This window comes from Ahaetulla prasina, chromosome 4 (genome assembly GCF_028640845.1).
Source record: "Ahaetulla prasina isolate Xishuangbanna chromosome 4, ASM2864084v1, whole genome shotgun sequence".
Classification (NCBI taxonomy): Eukaryota; Metazoa; Chordata; class Lepidosauria; order Squamata; family Colubridae; genus Ahaetulla; species Ahaetulla prasina.
The window spans coordinates 131,268,040-131,287,975 of record NC_080542.1 but is presented as its reverse complement, the minus strand read 5'-3'; the positions used below and the strand labels follow the sequence as shown (position 1 = coordinate 131,287,975).

The following is a 19,936-nucleotide window of genomic DNA, read 5'->3' as shown; positions in this document are numbered from 1 at the left end:
AATAATTAGATACCCAACATATTTAAAAATATTTACCTTTTTAAAAGCTCAGACAGCATTTTCTCACCCTTTGAAAATGTTTTGATAACTCAAGAATGGATGAAATTGCATAAGTATCCTGTGTTGAATCTATCAGCCAATTTATAGAGGTTCTGAATGAGGTAAAATATTAAAATACACACAAAAAATATAAATTGACTATAATGAACGACACTTTAAATTCCTGTAACAAGAGGTTTGTTTTCAATGACAAACATCTTTCCAGATCATTTATTTTTTCTTTAGATTTATATCCCAACTTTCATTCAACGTGGCCTCTATTGTGTTCTCTTCAGCCTCACAGGTTGGCTATAGCTGAGAAATTAATCAGCGTAATGATGTACTATCATTAGCCTTTGAATGAATTCCACAATTAATGGCAAACACTGGTAGGGTTTGAAAAAACATCTAAAAAAAGAACATCATATCAAACTTACAGTTTGATTCGCCAAAGAGTAATGCTATCAATCAAACAGCACAATTATCCAAGACTTTGATCAGTCAGCAGAGAGTATTTTATTTAAGTGGCATAGTTTTCATCATATACATACACGTATCAGTATTTGTAAGATTAATGTGATTTTTCTAAGGGAGAGAGGAGAAAGAGGGAGGGAGGGAGGGAGAATTTATATATGGTAGAAGAGCAAGAAGATAATTCTAAGATAGGGTAGACTTAGATGTTCTATTTTTGTCTTATTTTGATTCTTAAAATGGCATTTTGAGTCATGAAAACTTATTAAGAAAAATAATTATTGGGAGACATTTAAATTACTGCATTGTCAAGAATTTTGAAATTTGAGAGATATGCAAACTTTGTCTCAAAGTTGTATAACAAGTTTACCTAATTGGATATTCCATGTAAAAGATGACTTTATGTCCTAGAATACATAGCCAACCTGGAATGGAAGTCTAATGCAGAGTTGGTGATCACCACTTTTAATTCTTCAGCCAAGACCAACAGTCATCCAGACATACCATCTCCAAATCAAAATAAAATGGGCAGAAGGTAGACTGAATATGGAATATTTGGACAAAATATAAGAGATTTGTTCCCATCACTTGGCCTCAGTTCTTTATGTATAAAATAGAAAGTGACAACATATCAATAAGGTGAACAATCTTACTGATATGTTCCAATATGCCAATTATATGTATTTAGCATATGATGAGAAAAGGACAAAGAGAAATGGACTTATATATATATAATCCATGCCCATGGAAAAGTCCAACAATGTTAATAAAAATGTTAACTAATCTTACATCAAAGATGTCAGTGATGTAATAAGTAAAATAGAAAAATTTATGGCAAATTGATTGGAGATCGATTGTCTCATTTCAACATTGTATTTGGAATTTGCTACCTATGGAAGAGTCCAACACATTGATGTAGATTTCAGATCTCTATCTAATTCACTATTTTTGATGTACCGATTATAGCACAGAGAGCAAGGTTTTTGTAACAGAACACTTAGTGCCTCCAGTAGCAGCAGCAGTAACAGCTCACACTGTTAGATAGAAACCACCTTATTCCATTGTATGCTTGGCAAGAAATAGGATCTTCACTCAACAGTCTTGCTGTGTGTCTGTCTAATACAACAATTTTAGAAGGAACATGAATTAAATAGAAACAGATGGAGAAAACCTAACCATCCCCAAAATGAAAAAATGGCATTTTATAAAGGAAAGCATAAAGTGGGTGAAGAAAATCCTACATTTTGGTGTAGTAGAAACTCAAATGTAGTGGTAAATTCAAATTATGTGATTAAAAATAGAACAGTCATTATAAAAAGGCAAAATATGAAATAATTATTAAATTAATAAATAATAAATTAATTTGATTAATTAATAATTAATTTTTCGGGGGGGGTTTCTCTCCTTTGCCTTCCTTTGTCTTTCTTCTGAAAAAATATTAGTGATTGGACCTCCTTTTTCTGCAGATCCTCCAGCAGAACCAACATGACCTTGAAGTTCTGTAGTTCCAGTAAAAGAAAATATTTGAAGATGCAAAGTCTAGTGAGATAAACATTAAAGAAATTAGAATCACAATGACATACTTCTTTCCTTTTATCATATCCTTAAGAATTGGGGGAGCAAATAGATTAGACTGCTAGGAAGAAAAGCAGAAATTATATTGAAACACCTTCTCACATTCACCCAACTTCAATTGTGTTCTAATGTCAGATGATACATAGACTTCTGTTTCCATACCATCTGCAAAGCAGTTCACAGGAGCTATTGTCTACATTTTTATGTAGAAAAATATGGTATATTCTCATTTGTGACTTAAAAAGAAATGGAGGCCAACGACAGGAGCAAGGACAGGGTGGGGGAATATTGTCAAGATGCAACGAAATCCATCTTCATTTTTTACATGTCTTATGCAATGCACATAAAAATGAGGGGAGGTCAGATTGATTAGTCATCATCATCATCTTCATATTTTGACTTCTCTTACCTTACAGATGGTAAGGTATTTCTCAGCTGCTACTCTAGTCTTGTGGAACATCCCACTCTGGAATTATGACTTGTTCCATCCCTTCTAAGATAAAATTATTTGGAAGACCATTTGGCTGACGAATCTGTTCTGCCTTTAATTGATAAAGTTATTTAAATACTGGTATTATTTTCATCATGATTCATTTTATTCATTTTTTATCATTACCAGTACAATATTAGGATGGTGCAGTGGTTCAGTGGTTAAGATGCTGGGCTTTTTGGCTCGTTAAGACCCAGGTGCCACATAATGTGATGAGCTCCTGTCCTTGCTCCAGATCCTGCCAACCTAGCAGTTCGAAAGCATACAAATATCATACAAAGTAGATAAATAGATGCCACTTTGGTGGGAAGGTAACACCATGCTGGCCACATGACCACAGAAATGTCTTGAACTGTGCTGGCTCAATGGCCTCAAAATGGAGGTGAGCAAGCCCCACTATAGTCAGCAATGACTAGCAAAGTAAAATCCACAGGGATTTCTTTACCTTTTACTAATTCAAGCTATAGATCCTTGTTTAGAAATTTTATTAAATTATTGGTTCTTTTAATTTAGTTACATTTACTGTGGATATTTTCATCAATTATCTATGTTTTTCTGATTATTTTATAAATATGCTGTGTGGTGGTATAAAAATATAATAAATTGATAGCAATAATTAATGTGTCTACTAAATTAGAATCGTGTTAATATGGTAATTGTACTTTTGCATCACAACATAGGTATTTAGAATACTATGTTCTAGTGACTGTTAAGCCAAAATAAATGATCAATTCTCTATTTTGCTTAGACTCTTTGATTTACTGAGTCTTTTTTTTTACTTAGGTGTTAATAAACATTATATTGAAAATAACATCGTGAAGTGTTAAAATGGAATCAGGATGTGCTATAAAATCATTCATACTTCAAAAGTGAGTGTAAAAAAATAAACACATGTACACAAAAAAGAGACAGAGCTTCACTTACACAATTGCAGCCACTGCCTTGATTATTTTTATATATCTGAAGATAGGGTAGTGGAACTACTGCATAGTTGGCTAATATCTCAATCTTGCATGTATTCCATTATTAAACCAAATAAATGAACTGCAAGGAGAGGCAATATCATTACGTCAGAAAGTGTGTATTCTTCCAGATGTTGCTGAACTCAACATCTAGCAAGACCAGCAAGCATATGAAATGCAGAGAAATGCTAAGAGTCTGGAGAAGCCCAGGTTTCCAGCTCTACTTGAAATGGTCACTTAAGTACATTTCTTTATAGCACCATAATTAAATCATTCTTAATTACTTCCCATGATGAATATCTTGTTCCTTCTCTAGTCATAAACATAAATTGCACATAAGCATTCTAAGTCATCTAACAAGTTTATTTTCCCAAGGCTAAGAAGGCATGTTTTTTTTTTCCTTAAATGAATATCCAATATGAGAATGGTAAGGTAAAGGTAAAGGTTTCCCTCGCACATATGTGCTAGTCGTCCCTGACCATAGGGGGTTGTGCTCATCTCTGTTTCAAAGCCGAAGAGTCAGCATTGTCCAAAGACGTCTCCGTGGTCATGTGGCCAGCATGACTCAACGCCAAAGGCGCACGGAATGCTGTTACCTTGCCAACAAAGATGGTCCCTATTTTTCTACTTGCATTTTTTACGTGCTTTCGAACTGCTAGGTTGGCAGAAGCTGGGACAAGTAACAGGAACTCACCTCATTACGCAGGACTAGGGAATTAATGCACTGAACTGCCAACCTTTCAATCGACAAGCTCAGTATCTTAGCCACTGAGCCACCACATCCCTAACGAGAATGATACATTATGAAGGATAGTTCTCCAGAACTGTTCATAAATGCTGCCAGTTTTCTGGTGTATCATCAAAAATCTTGCTGGTCTTAATCCATACCTTGGCTACTCTCCAACTACAATATTATTTCTCTTCAACTGGTCACCTCCACTCCTGGACCACACTAGACACTTTTGCAGTCCCAATTTGTAGCTATTTTTAGTTTAGTTTATTATATCAGATTAGTATTTTAATCATCAGAGTGGCCTGAAAATCCTAATTTCCCCCCAGTTTATTTACCCTATTTGAAAGGTTCGGTTTTGCCTGTCATTGAGAAATATGCTAACATTCTTAGGAGAAAAGAAAAGACACACATAATATTGGCTATTCAACATCCCATTAGTGCCTTCAAATATTCCTTTGCCATGGACACAGTCAATACTGCAGCTAACACATCAGTGAAAGATATAGATAAGCAATAAGAATGATATTAATGCAACATTATACAAGACATTATATTGCTTCCTTCTTTAGCTATCTTGGTTAACTTTAATGTTGATATTTACCATTGTAATATTTCAATGTTTAAGATTGTATTTAAATTTATATTGAATCATTGAAGGAGATGGTATATGCATTTTATATATAATTTTATGATGTTCCAGCAGGCTAGAAAGCAGGCAACCATGAGTTCAAGTCCCAAACTAGCTGGATGACTTTGGGCCAGGGGTGTCAAACTCAAGGCTTGCAGGCCAGATCCAGCCCGTGGGATGCTTAGCTCTGGCCCACAGGGCTGCCCTGGGAACAGTGAAGAACTGGCCTGTGGTGCCAGCAAAAACGGAGCTCGGGAGGGTCGCATGAAGCCCTCCTGAGTTCCATTTTCATTGGTAGAGGGTTGCAGGAGGCCATCCCAGCTGAAAACAGAACTTGCAAGCCTACTTTCACTGGTAGAGCACTCGAGTCGCCATAGGCACCCCTGACACAAGTGATGTCAAACTGGCCATGCCCCCCCTGGCTCCCTGAGGTGAAAGTCAACCCTAATGCGGCCCTCAATGAAATCGAATTTCACACCCCTGTTTCAGGCAGTCACTTTCCCTCAGTCCAACTCACCTCACAGGGTTGTTGTTACGAGGAACATAGAAATAATGTATGTTGGATATGTTTGCAATGTTCAATTGTTTTAAAAATAATAAAAGTGGGATACATATAAATAAATTAATAAAAGAATAATTTTCAATTATGTGAGTATTCTTATCATACAGAAAATGTTATATCAGCTTAAAACCTTTACTTAATAAAAATAATACAGAAATATCTCTTTCTGAATAAAAGTTAGCACACATCAACCCAACCAAGCAAAGCAGTTCTTCAAAATATCTCCAGACATTGAAATTGTACCCTGTTTTTCTTCAGAGAAGTCCCTCACAGAGTAGCAAAGCCTTCTGGGTATTTGCAGCACATGCACATGTGATGCTGTTTTCAAGGTGATGCTATATGTCTTCAAAAGCCAAAGCACTCAAACTAGGTGAATTACTGTATCTACTCAGTGGCTAAGATGCTGACCTTGTCGGTGGAAAGGTTGGCAGTTCAGCAGTTCAATTCCCTAAGCCTGCGTAATGGGGTGAGCTTCCGTTACTTGTCCCAGCTTCTGCCAACCTAGCAGTTCGAAAGCACATTAAAAAATGCAAGTAGAAAAATAGGGACAATCTTTGGTGGGAAAGTAACAGTGTTCCATGCGTCTTTGGCGTTTAGTCATGCTGGCTACATGACCATGGAGATGTCTTCGGACAGCACTGAAGCTTTGAAACGGAGATGAGCACCGCCCCCTAGAGTCAGGGACGACTAGCACATATGTGTGAGAGGTTACCTTTACCTTTACCATCCGTGCATATCTTCTCAATATCTACTGGGCTGATTTTCGTTGGAAAGGCACTTGATACTTATGCAACTGTGGCATGAAGTGTAGAAATTGAGTAAGTGAGATGTTTGCTAACAGGAAGAAACAAGGATGAGCAAAGCCACCTCTACTACATGGATATGTGCAATCTGATGCAACTGCTCAGCTCTCCCCCTTCCCATTGGTCATGTCCATCAATTTCCTGCAGTCTGAATGGATTCTTCCTAAAACACCCACTATAGATATATATGTCTTGTCTTGTCTTGAATATCTTCAGTAATATTTGGGGTTGCAAAATACCCCTTGGCACTGTGTTCTATTGCTTAATTCTTCCTGGAATTTTTTCCCCCTTAAAACAGAAATCTGATAAATCAGTATTCAGGGATATAATCTCAAATGGAAAATCTTCCAATTAGCTTAAATTTGAAGGTTTTGTTTTTCCTTTCTGTGAGACTGTCTGGCTGAAAACTTGAGACACAGACACAAGAGATACTCGCAACAAAATATTACACTATGAACTTATCCCTTCTCTCCGTGTTTCTCCCATAAGCCTTTCAGCATTCTAGAAATGCCCTTATAATTCCTTGAGCATTTATAAAAGTTGTGTTTCCTGCTCTCATGCTCTTCTGCATTTTTTCCTTTGGGCATGATGGCCATGTTCCCACAAGTTAGTAAATCTTAAATCTATATTCTTATCTAGCATATTCACATAACATGCCACATCCAAATGTATTTCCATTTTATCTTGTGTGTTACCTAATTTTTGTCTATTCTTCCCTTTCTCTAATTTCTAAGTTTATTTTTTTAAGGTTTTATTTGATGATGGATATGTTGACTTTGCCAAATTTAGCCAATATTTCTGAAGGGTTTTTTTCCCCCAAGTTTTTCTCTTTACAGGCTGCAATGAAATAAATTTAGATTTGGATTTGATTGTTCTTACTATGTTCTTACATCTTAATATGACGACTAAGATGATGCTGTAGACCTTGTGGTTACTGAAATAGCAGTTGGAGGGTCCTGGGGCAATTGCCCCAAGCTCTATGCTTGGATAATGAACAGGTTCTGGCAACCAACTCCTTGCCCCCAATGGTCTTCTGTATCTTTTCCTTTGTGCAGAATGCTGATGCCTTGGCATCAGAAGCTATCACCATCATAGCTGAAATATTGGAGATCTGGTGGGGCAGTGGTTAGAATCAGTGATGGGACACAACTGGTTCACCCAGGGTCAGGATGGCTGTCATGGAAGGTGTGGTCCATCCCCGTCCTCTAGCTCTGCCGCACATGCAGGATGAGCTTCCCGCAACAGCCAACCTGACCCTGGGCAAACCAGTTGTTAAATTTCCATCCTTTTCCAAAAGGCTGTTTCCAAGAGTGCTTGTCTGCACGTTGGTCTCGCGGCAGTTTCAGCCTTCTGGATGTGGCTCCTTTAAAAGGCGAGGTTTCCGAGGAACAAGGAGAAAGGGTTACCATAGAGATAAGGAGTTGATGCTCCGGAGAGTTCGTTCAGGAAAGTGAAGAATTGAGGGGAAATGGAGGGAGGGATCCCCCACTCCCTGTGGAGCTGCACGCAGGGGGTGTTGGTCCTTCTGTGAGCAAAATTAAGAGGGGCGAGGAATTAAGTTGGCAGCATGATCAAAGCTGAGCCCAACGTAGGGTAGACTGTGGGGTTAACAGTCCAGACACACACACCACTATCAAGGTAGATCCTGGGCACTGCGCTGCACTGCAATGGAGAAACGGACAATAGAGTGGCTGGCACAAGAGAAGGAGGAAGAGCAGAGAGAAGAAAGAGGGAAAGTGGCATTCTTCTTTCCTCACAATAGCTGCTCTGTTTCCCGTTTCTCCATTTTATTTTATTTATTTATTTTATTTATTTATTTTGTCAAACACAACAATATATATAACTATAAGCATGAAAAAACCACACAAACTGAATACAACCAAAAGGAACATTAGGACAGGAATGGTAGGCACGCTTGTGCTCTTATGCACACCCCTTACAGACCTCTTAGGAATGGGATGAGGTCAACAGTAGATAGTTTTTGGTAAAAGTTTTGGGGATTTGGGGATGAGACCACAGAGTCAGGTAGTTTATTCCAAGCATTAACAACTCTGTTACTGAAGTCATATTTTCTGCAATCAAGATTGGAGTGGTTCACATTAAGCTTAAATCTATTGTGTGCTCATGTATTGTTATGGTTGAAGCTGAAGTAGTCTTCGACAGGAAGGACATTGTAAAAGATGATTCTATGAGTTAAACTCAGGTCATGTCGAAGGCGGGGGAGTTCTAAGTTTTCTAAACCCAGGATTTCAAATCTGGTGGCATAAGGTATTTTGTTGTGATCAGAGGAGTGGAGGATCCTTCTTGTAAAATATTGCAGCACAGTGCCCAGGATTCACTTTGATAGCGGGGTGGGAGAGTAATTTAACAACTAGTTTGCTTGAACTGGTACGAACCAGCTGAATCCCACCACTGGTTAGAATGCAATATTGCAGGCAAGCTCTTCCCAGTCTGAAGTTTGATCCTAACAAGGCACATTAGAAATAGCATAAATGAGGATGAATGCAACTTGGCTGCAATGGAAGGAAATGACTAGAGTTCTCCATGATAGACCTATAGCAATTCACTTAAAATTTAAAATAAAATTTAAATGTAAAATGATGGTCCGCTTAATAGCACTGAGCGCTAGCCAACCACCAAAAGCCCTGAGCATCCTTTATATGCCATGCAGATGCACATGCTCCATTGGTCATAAGGCATTTTCCTTCTTCACCAGATCAGCAATGATACAATCTGGCAGCAGATAGGAATTACACTAATGACAGAGAAAATGCAGTAAAAATATCTACAATGGTTTTGTCCACATCCTACAAGCAGAACCCCACATTATCACCTGCACCACTTACCATTTTAATGCTGATGGTAAATGAAGGGTCCTTGGTGCTCTCTGCACTTGTTTGTTTTCTTGCAGATATTTTATTCCTCAAACCAGATACCATCATCAGTTCCAGTGATTAGCATTGATGATTTTACCTTGAGTCTACAACAAAGCAAGCAACTTCAGAGAGCAACAAGGACCCATCCTTCCAGCCCCAAGCTAAAAATATTCTCCTTTATTGGTACTGATGGCAAATGTAGGGGAGTTCCAAAGCAAAGGTGGAAACACACAATTAATCATGAACATGAAAATTATCTGGTTGGACTCAGTTTCTGCATCTGATTGTATGAAATGGGATTCATTGATCCAGAAAGCAGACCTTGCATTTGTGCAAAAATGCTAGGATGAAGATTTTTCACCTTTTGAACAACTAAAGGCAGCATATTAAAGGCAATATTTCCTATTTCCTCCTATATTTCCTTCTATTTTTTTTCACAGTGGCAAACCTGTGAAGTTAAACTGTAGAGAAGAGTGTTTGTATTTTCTTGAAATCCTGCATTTTCTCTTCCAGATCTGCAGTTACATATTCACCTACTCTACTGCTGAAAAAGAGGGAATCGTCTCTTAAAGGGTTCCTGTAACTAACATGGAAGTTAGGAATTTTTCCCCCAAATCAATGTGTCCATTTCTACATACAAATGAGAATGGAAAGGTTATCCTATGAGACAAGTTCATCTGTCGTACAGATAAGCAAACTAATGGTAGTGATTTAAACTGATTCACAAAACCAAAGCCACTGTTGATATATCCTCATCACTGACTAGTGGTTTCTCTGTTATTGATCTTCTATTACAAGCATCTGTTATTGATCTTCTATCAGAAGGCACTCTGCCGCTCCAGCCCTGTCTCTTTGTGCTGACAAGGGATAGAGGGAAAAAGAAAGAGAAGGGGAAGGGAAGGGAAGGGAAGGGAAGGGGAAGGGAAGGGAAGGGAAGGGAAGGGAAGGGAGGCAGGCTGGGTGGGTGGGGCTACATTTGGTGTATAAATTTTCACCCTCTTTTGGGGGAGTGGGAAGGTGCGTCTTATACTCCAAAAAATACAGGTAGTCATCTCCAGAACTTCTCCTTTCAGAGTTCTACATTAAACAAGGTATGAAGAAGAGTAAATTGATTACATGAAGAGCCCACTTGCGATATAGTTGCCAACTCATCCTCTCTTGGTCTGCTTTCCCTTCTCAGCATAAAGATGTCTCTGGAGTGCAAAAAAACTTGCATCTGAATCAGTTTCTTTGTCCATCTTAAAAATCATGGGAGACTCTCTCCAGTGAAATCTTGGCTGTGGACAGAGCATCGGTCATCAGTTAAAGAGCAAGCAAGTAAAGTTCACTATACTAAGCTTGTCCAAAACCCTGGAGATGAGGGGTTGGATTGAAGAGAGAGGCAGCTGACTTTGGACTAGCCCAAAAAAATGTCTAATTTTAGCATTATCTGCTTTCCCATCCTTTGGCTAAGATACCTATCCAACAATTCTGTTTCAGGAAGCATTCATCTTCCTAGTAACTTGCAAGTTCACTCCCTTCACTGACTGCTTTGTTGTTATTTCCAAAAGCACACACAAAAAGAAGATTGCATGTCAGGGCAGTTTTACAGATTACCATCACCCCTGGGTCACAAAAACTCAAGGACATTTTAGTTTTGGAAAGTATCCTACTATTATAACAAAACTACTCCATTTTTACCTAATAAAGCACAAATCTCATTTTCCCTTGATGGCTGAAAATTGTCAATCAGTGTAAGAAAGATCTATTATTTGGGCTCACACAACTGGCTCTGGCTGGTTTATTTTCTTATACTATTGGAATACTAAAAAGTCTCTGATGAGCTCAGGCTATTTCTAAATGAGACCTATAGAGTGAGAGAGCAGATTAACATTTTAGACTGTTCTATTGGCAAGTATCAGCCAACTTACTTAACAAGGAATAAGAGATTTCAGTTGCAAACACTGTCTCTGTTGCTACAGACTAATGGTGTTGACTCTATGTGGACAGGATAAAGCAAAATGATATACCGTATTTTTTGGACTATAAATGCTCCGGATTATAAAACGCACCTAGTTTTTGGGGAGAAAAACAAGAAAAAAAATCTGCCTCTGCCTCTCAGTAATTTGCCTCCGTGCAGCAAACAGCCTGGTCAGCTTCAGCACAGCCTGATTTAGTATGAGCAGCTGATTGGCGGTTGGATCAGCCTCCCAGAATACCACCTATCAGCTGTTCCAGGCTGTGGGGATCGGTGCCACTCATCACTGCTGTCGACGCCCATCACCGTCGCCACCTATTGCTATCTCTGCATGCCCCATTTGTCGTGTCCCACTCCTCCGCTGACGGCCGGGTCGGGGAAGTCCGTATCAGGCGTGCCTCTGCAGCTCTGCCAAAGTCCTAGCAAAGTTCTCAAGGCAGGCAGGAGACCAGGAAGTGACTTCAGCAATATAAGGTAGACTTTGCCTGACTCAGAGAATGCCAGAAAGCAGATCCTTTATATAGGCCATGGGGTGTGGCTCCATGACTCAGCACTTATCCAGGCCTGCCCCTCCCTTCCTTCTGTTGACGCCACCTATCAATTCTCCTGAAGCGAGGGTCACTCCAGGCTCCAGCTGCTGGTAATTGACCTTCCTCAGGCTCACATGCTGTGGGGGAGGGGGAGGGGTCTAATTGCTCTGTTTGCCTGGGCATGGAGCCAGGGCTGGGGGCTGGAAGTACTTCTTCTTCCTCGGCCTGTCTGGGCATGGTGCCAGGGCTGGGGCCTGGAGGCATGCCAGGACATTCCTCAGCGTCCGGAAGGAGATAAGAAGGGCTCGGCTGCAGGGAAAGTGAACGAGACACAACACCATTTTTGGCCTCCATGCATCCCATTTTTAGCCTCTACATGCCACATTTTTGGTCTCCACATGCCACATTTTCAGCCTCCGTACGTCTCTTTTTCAACTCGTTCATCTCCGCCACCTGGAACGGGCTGAAAATGGGGCATGTAGAGGCCAAAAATGGGTTGCACAGAGGCTGAAAATGGGATGTTTAGAGACGGTGATAGGCAGAGGTGGTGGGCAGTGGCAGCAACGATTATCCTCGCAACCTGGAACAGCAGATAGGCAGTATTCAGGGAGGAAAATCCAACCCCCCAATCAGCTGCTCATGCTAAATCAGGCTGTGCTGAAGCTAACCAGGCTGTTTGCTGCAAGAAGGCAAATTGCTGGGAGGCAGAGGCCGAAGAGTGGGGGCCAGTGGGTGACCGGGGATTCGGCAACATTCACTCTATAAGACGCACAGACATTTCCACCCATTTTGGGGAGAGGTTGTCTTAAACACGAAAAAATACAGTAAGTTACAAGGTATTTTCACTTTTCTCTTTCTTAATGACTATTCAGAAACCTTTTCATTCTTTTAAAAAAAATTGATTTATTCTACTGATATATCATTCTGTCCAATTCTCCAGCCATGAGGCCAGCATAAGGGGGCACATTCAATTGATATGGACCATGGAATGTTCCACTTGTGTGATGGCCAAGTAACACAATTCAAATTAGTATGTGTTCAAAATGGGAGCTGGAATAAATCCATGTGAGTGAAGTTCACACCGTTGGGTTCATTTGTTATGTGGTTTGTTTGGTTTTGGTTTAGCATGATAAATGTTTCCAGAAATTATGGTTGTAAGTCATGGTTCATGGCTGTGCTATATAAACTAACACACTAACAGAGAAAGATAAAGAGGGGGAGAGGGAGGGAGGGGGAGGGGAGGGGAGGGGGAGGGGGAAGGAGGGGGAGGAGGGAGGAGGAAAAGGAGGAGGAGGTAGCTTTTTCCACATTCTTCTCTTAATGGATTGTCCTCTGTAGGTACCTGAGGAACAAATTTTCTAAGTCACAGTTCTTCACTTCCACTGTTTTTGAACAGCATTTTCCTCAGGATTAAGTTAGTTCTGTCCTGCTTAACTTTCTGAAAAGCCATTTAAAAACTAGTTATTTCAGAAGGCCTTAGATATGGAATCATGAATGGAAATTCCACTGACAATAACTCAGGTTTCCTCAGGCATAACAGTTCTTGCAAATGTCCTTCTTCGTTTGTTATAGATATATTGTTTTTAACTCTCTTAATGTAGAGAGCCTTTGTTGATAGGAAAAGACCAGTCCTGTATGTAAGGTATGTAAGTTAGTAAGTAAAATACTGTTTTCAGCCAATAGAACTCAGTTTAGATGTGATGCTGAGCTCCACTTTAGAATGTTGCATGGAAGACAATGTGTGGTCCCTTGAACATGAAAATGCCAAGGCTTATACCCAATGATGGAAGAGAACTCTTACTTCCTATCTGTACTTGTAAGTTTCCCAAATGCCCATAACTGGTGGCTACATGGGTTTTGGGCATGATCCAGCAGTTATCCCTTTATGTTCTTAAATTTGTATGATACTTATCATCGTTGCATGCCAAAAACCAATCCAACGAGTTTAGCAGCATTTCAGACCATGGTTGTATGACCGGAAGCCAAGGCTGAATGAAAAATGCAGTTAAAAAGAAAATGGTATATATGAAGGAAGAGGCCCCTAGTTAAGAGTGGAGAAATATTGCTATCAAGCCAAAAAAAAAAATCTGAAAACAATTCCACTTGATGACATTTTCCTGTGTGGAAATTAGTCATCTCCCCTCCCAATAAAATCAAATGCCTAAATATGCAACTAAAATCACGGTTTCCTTATTCCAATAAATCAAGATCAAAGTTAAGCCAGGAAATCAGTCAGTATTTCCAGCTGTATGCTTTCTCTGTATTGTATGTTTGGCTCTATTGTGGTTATTTTTTATCTGATTTGAAAGCTTAACTAAGAAGCTTGTCTATTTAAAAGCAACATTAATATTTAATGGCAAGTGGAAGTCTAAAGAAATCCATTCAAGTTGATGGACTCAGTGGACCTCTGTAGAAGAAACTTCCAGCAATGGATTTTTTAAATAAAAGCTTCCATGATCTGTCTTAAAGTATTTGGTCCACATATTAACATGGATGTTTTAACCTGGTTTACTTGGTTGAACGATAATATTGACCCTGACAGATGACCACACATGAAGTTAAGCTTGCAAGTGATGGTTATTCTTGTATAACTTAGTCATGTACATTACAATTTTCCATTTATTCACTTCTCAAATATCCTGGAATCAAGATTTATGGCTCTACCATACAATGTTTGTTTTATAAATATATTCCATTTTACGTCTTCTAGTTATGCACATCAAGCCTATGTACATAGACCAGAATTCTTAGGAATCTATAACATTGTCCATTTTCACATCAACATAAATTCTTCTTCAAGTTAAGTTCTATCTTGGGAACTTCATGGTGTAGGAAGTTAAAATCCGCCCTCTCCTAGAAAATGAAATATTTTAGGAAATATTAAAAGGGCAGAATATTTCCCCTAAAAGGGAGGCAGAAACTCAGCTCCCCCCCCCCACCTTTGTCAATTGGCCATTAAGGCTTGAACCAGTTCATTCTACATAACAAAAATCTACCTCCTTCAGGCAGAGCCTTTTAATTGCCCATCATTGCACCGCCCAACCAGATTCAACCAAACTTAGTACACAGACAATCTACAAAGCTAGCCATGACCTCTGACAGCAACCAATCAGGATACTCTTCCTGTGCTCCAGGAAGTTCAAAGCCAGAGAGGATATAAAACCCAAGGATTCTCAGCATCTCTTCCCTTTTTTCACCCAAGATCTTCAAGACATGTGATCCTGCTCATCAATAAACCTTCTTTCCATGAATCCAGTGCCTTTTTCCCCACTTGGAACTGAACCCAGGAGGATATTTCTTCAAATAATGGATCAAAAGAGCCATCATTCCACTCTATTGAATATTGAATTCTGAGTAATTCAGCTTAGGAAAGACATTGACAGACTACAACGTCCACCAATATTATTAAAACCCTTGAAGATAAAATTTCTGAAGAATAGTTGCCAGAAAACATGTATGTTTAGCCAGAAAGCAGAATATCTTAGGGAAGACATGATAGTTGTCTTTAAGAAACTGAAAGACTATGTGATAAAATAAGAGGAAGAATTATTCCGAGCTATTGAGAAGGCAGGATGAAGAAACAAAGGATTTAAATGATAAGACTTTGTTTGGACATCAGCTTACAAATTCCTAGCAGCAAAAACTGTTCAATAACAGAACAGGTTGCTTCAACAGATACCAGAGTTTCTTTTGCTGGAGGTGTTTAATGGCTGGATGGCTACCTGTGAAAAGCACATACATTCATGCATACTGTTGGAAGAAATATCCATCTGGTTCCGTTCCAAGTCGGGAGAAATACACTGGAAACATGGAGTCTGATTGGAAAGATAGTTTAATGATGAAGCAGAGCCACCAAGCACATGGTTCTGGTGCAGCTGAACACATGGGGTTGAGAGTGGTGGGGGTTATACCTTCTTTTGGGCTTTGCACTTGAGCTTCCTGTTCCTATTAAAGAACATGTACTCTATTGACTGTTGTCAAGACTCCCATGGGTCCAAGTACAAATCCTAGGAGTTTGTCCTGAGCTAAGTTTGATTGACGTTTCTGAGGGTGATACATTGAAGAGATGTTGAGCAATTTCTATTGTGGCTGTGGGTTAATCCCACTTTTGCTGGATCTAGGGTGAGTGTATTTGCTTATGAATAGGGCTATCTATCTCTTTATCTCTTAAGGCCGGGCTATTTACGGGACCGCCTACTGCTACCGAATACCTCTCACCGACCCGTGCGCTCTCACAGAGAGGGACTCCTCAGGGTGCCGTCGGCGCGACAGTGTCGTCTGGCGACGCCCAGGGGAAGGGCCTTCTCTGTGGGGGCTCCCGCCCTCTGGAACGAACTCCCCCCAGGACTCCGTCAACTTCCGGACCTCCGAACCTTTCGTCGCGAGCTTAAAACTCACTTATTCATCTGCGCAGGACTGGATTAGTTTTTAAATTTATGGGTTTTTTAATGGGTTTTTTATTATTTATCCTAAATTTTTTAATCTCGGCCAATTGAATAAGTTTTTTAATTGTATTTTAATTGTATTTATATTGTAATATTATTGTGTATTTTTATCTGGCTGTGAACCGCCCTGAGTCCTTCGGGAGAAGGGCGGTATAAAAATTTAAATAATAAATAAATAAATAAATAAATAAATAACTGCTGACATCTGCTGAGGGCTTTTAAGAAAGTTGGGTGATGCTTTCCAAGAGCATGTTTCTCCATTTCTCATCCAGGGAAGAATTCTGCCTTTTTAATACTTCTCAAAATGTTTCGTTCTTCTAGGAGAGGGGTGGGTACTAACTTTCTATAATACACATGCATACAAACATGCATGTTTATTCAAATTTAAATTAATGGCCTCTGCTATTCAAGACCACTGGAAGATGTTATTCTCTGATATACGAAGGGCAACTTGTTCTACTTTCTTGGCTCTACCATGATTTCTAAACCCTTTAAAAGTGTTCCAAAAACTTATGAGTTTGTCTTGGTTTTTTTTAATAGAACGAGCATCCTAAAGTAGTCTGAATTAGAGTGGATTGATTTTTTTCACTTTATACTTTTTTGTATTGATTTTGCTTATACATCCCTTGTTAATGTTTTATATTTTATTCATGCTGTTAGGTTGTGTGTGTTTTTTACGAATTGGATCAAAAGGCTAGGGTTTTTTTTTATCAATGCAATTTTGCTTATTTCTTTGGTTAAATTCAACATTACTTTGTTTAGCACTATAAATGCCTAAATGGGATTTCAACACACATATCTCTAGAAGCAAATGGATCAGGTACAAGTTCTTTCCATACAAAGCTGTAATCTTTAGAACAAACAAACTGGAACATTGTCAAAGGACACAAATACCTAGGTTAGTTCAGCAATTCATTGTGTGTTTGCAGTGTACCACCCAATCTATTTGTTACTACCAAAGTGCTAATTACTCCTGCTAATTACATGCAAAACATTCATTATCACCTATCTGTGGAAGAGGACCCCTCAGATTCCTGTGACAAATTAATTACTGTGTTTGCCTTTAGAACATTACTTTTAGACCATCCCAGCTATTATCTCAGAAATAAATTGGCTTAGCAGGAAGTTTTGTCTCTCAAAGCACTTTTTTTTTCTTTTTGCAAACAGAAAAGCAGGTTTACAAATGCCCATATTAAGTTTTCCTCTCTCTGGCATTCCCAGGCAAGTATTTCCTGAAGTTCTCAAGAGTTGCAACAAGACCAATTTTACAAGCTCCTAATCCTCATAAAGAAGCCCATGTATTGCTGAATGGTATCTTGACAAAGGATTAATATTAATATATAGAACAATACAGTCAGCTGGGAGTCGGCCACTCTATAGAGGCCACAGAAATACTCTATTACAGTATTTACAGAATATACAGAAATACTGTATAACACTCATAAATTGTTTTACTACTGTATAAGGTTTGCCCTTAACTCCAAAGCTCACGTATATATACATCAATCTGGTCCAAAATGGCCTTGAGTGATAAAGAAATGGTTCTTGAAATCAGGTAGATTTCTCTTGAACTATTTCTCAGTGTTTAATGGCCATCAAATCTGAATTCCACATTAGTTGGAAATAGATTTAATATAAAACTGTTCTTTCTACAAATACAAATAGTGTGGACTGTTATTGTTCAGTTGCTAAGTCAAGTCTGACTTTTGGTGATCCCATGGACCATAGCAAGCCAGGCCCTTCTTTCCTCCTGCAGTTTGCCCAAATCCATGTTCGTTGCCTTGATGATAACATCTAACCATCTCATCTTCTGCCATCCCCTTCTCATTTTGCTTTCAATTTTTCCCCAACATTAGGGTCTTTTTCAATGAGTTCTTTCTTCTCATTAGGTGGCCAAAATATTCAATCTTCAGCATGGTGAACTGTTTAGTTCACTGAAACTCAAAAGAGTTATTGGAACAATGGAGATAAAATAAGGAGGGCAACCAAAATTATTAGAAGAATTGTGCAGAAAAACTCCCCTAGAAGTAAAAAAAAAAACCTAGTTTGGCACCTTTTTTTTTTTGATAGAAAGTGAATGAGAAAGGCATGCAACCATGATTGGATAGAAAAATAAGATAGTGAGAGAGAATCCAATAATCTGGATGACAAGACCACCACGTCTTCCTATTTCTTTTGACTACCTTCTCTCTCTTTATACCTTCAAGGTAGACTTTTCCACCATGTATAATGAAATCTAATCTTCTTCCCTTGTGCAAAGGGTTTCATTAGTTCCCATATTGCTTCATAGAATCAGGATCATAGAGTTGGAAAAGAACTTTGAGCCTTCAACTTCAGCATCTTCCTCTGGATGAGAATCCTCATCTGATTCCAGAAAAAATCCAATCTTCTTGAAAACCTCCAGTGACAGAACACCCGTAACAAACAAAACAGTCTTAATACCTGTCTGCTTATTAGCCGTTTAATAATTCTCACTGCTTTTAATAGCTCTCACAGACAGGAAATTCCTCTTACTTTCAAGTCTGCATCTTTCTCTGGAAATCTTCCACTTATAGGTTCTTGTCTCACCTTCAAGCGCTTCACACCCTCAGCCCTGTGACATCCCTTCCTGTATTGGAATACTGCTATTATCTCTCACCTATTTTTTAGGTTAAATATACCATGTCCTTTATCTGTTCCTTTCGCCTCCCTATTCCTTGCCATCAGGGGTGGGTTTCAGCAGGTTCTGGCCAGTTCTGGAGAACCGGTAGTGGAAATTTTGGGTAGTTCGGAGAACCAGTAAGTACCACCTCTGACTGACTCTGCCCCCATCTATTCTCTGCCTCCCAAGTCCCAGCTGATTGGGAAGAAATGGGGATTTTGCAATAACCTTCCCCTGGATTGGGGAAGGAATGGAGATTTTTACAGTATCCTTTCCCTGCCACACCCACTAAGCCATACCCACTAAGCCATGCCACATCCACCAAGCCACACCCACAGAGCCAGTAGTAAAAAAAATTGAAACCCACCACTGCTTGCCATGTTTATCATTCTCCTCCCTATTCCTGCCAGCTCCACAGAGTCTCTTTGTATAGTGGCAATAGAACCAGACACAATATTCCAGGTGTGGTTTGAAGTACAGCATGGAATGGTGCTATCACTAATCTTAACACTCTGTTTGATCCAGACTCAAACTTCACTGTCTCTTTGGACAGGTGCCACACACCGCTGTCTCATGCTTAATTTATGAACTACCAGGATCCCCAGAGTCTTCTTGCAAAGTACTACTTCGATGCCAGCTACTGCCTATCTTCTACCTGTGCATCTGGTTTTTCCTGCCTAAATGCAGAACCTTACATTTCTCACCACTGAACAACATTTTGTTAAATAGAACCAAATGTTCAAACCTATCAAGATCATCTTGTCACTTGAGCGTTTTTCCTAGGGTGTTAGCAATCGCCACAGCTTTGTATATATGAGCAACCCTTAGGTTTGTTCATCCAAATCATTTATGAAGATGAAGATATATGAAGAACAGTGCTAGACAGGGGTAGTATTCCCTTGCCTTCAATACCAGTTCACAAATGTGAGTGTGCTTGAATGCGCAGGACCTCTGTGCATGCACAGGACCTGCATACATGTGCAGAAGCTCCTTGCATATGCAGGACCTCTGCACATGTGCAGAGTGTCAAAAATGGGATGCCTGAACCAGATAAAACCAGCTGAATACCACCACTGGTGCTAAGCCAAGGATAGAACTCTTTGGTGCCCATTATTTGCCTCCTCTATATAGACATTAAAGACCATGCATTGGCTACAATTGGCTACAGTTCGGCCGATTGTGCATCCATTTGAAATTAGATGTTCCATCCCTATATTATTCCAG

General features: G+C 39.4%; 1 long non-coding RNA gene across 1 annotated transcript in view; it reads right to left on the bottom strand.

The window, feature by feature from the left end:
• Positions 1-443: 443 nt before the first annotated feature.
• The window catches only part of LOC131197778 (uncharacterized), a 60,813-nt gene continuing 41,320 nt past the window's right edge, over positions 444-19,936 (bottom strand). The window contains exon 5 of the long non-coding RNA XR_009155028.1: positions 444-2,049. This is a non-coding gene — a long non-coding RNA (uncharacterized LOC131197778). The remainder of the gene's footprint in view (positions 2,050-19,936) is intronic.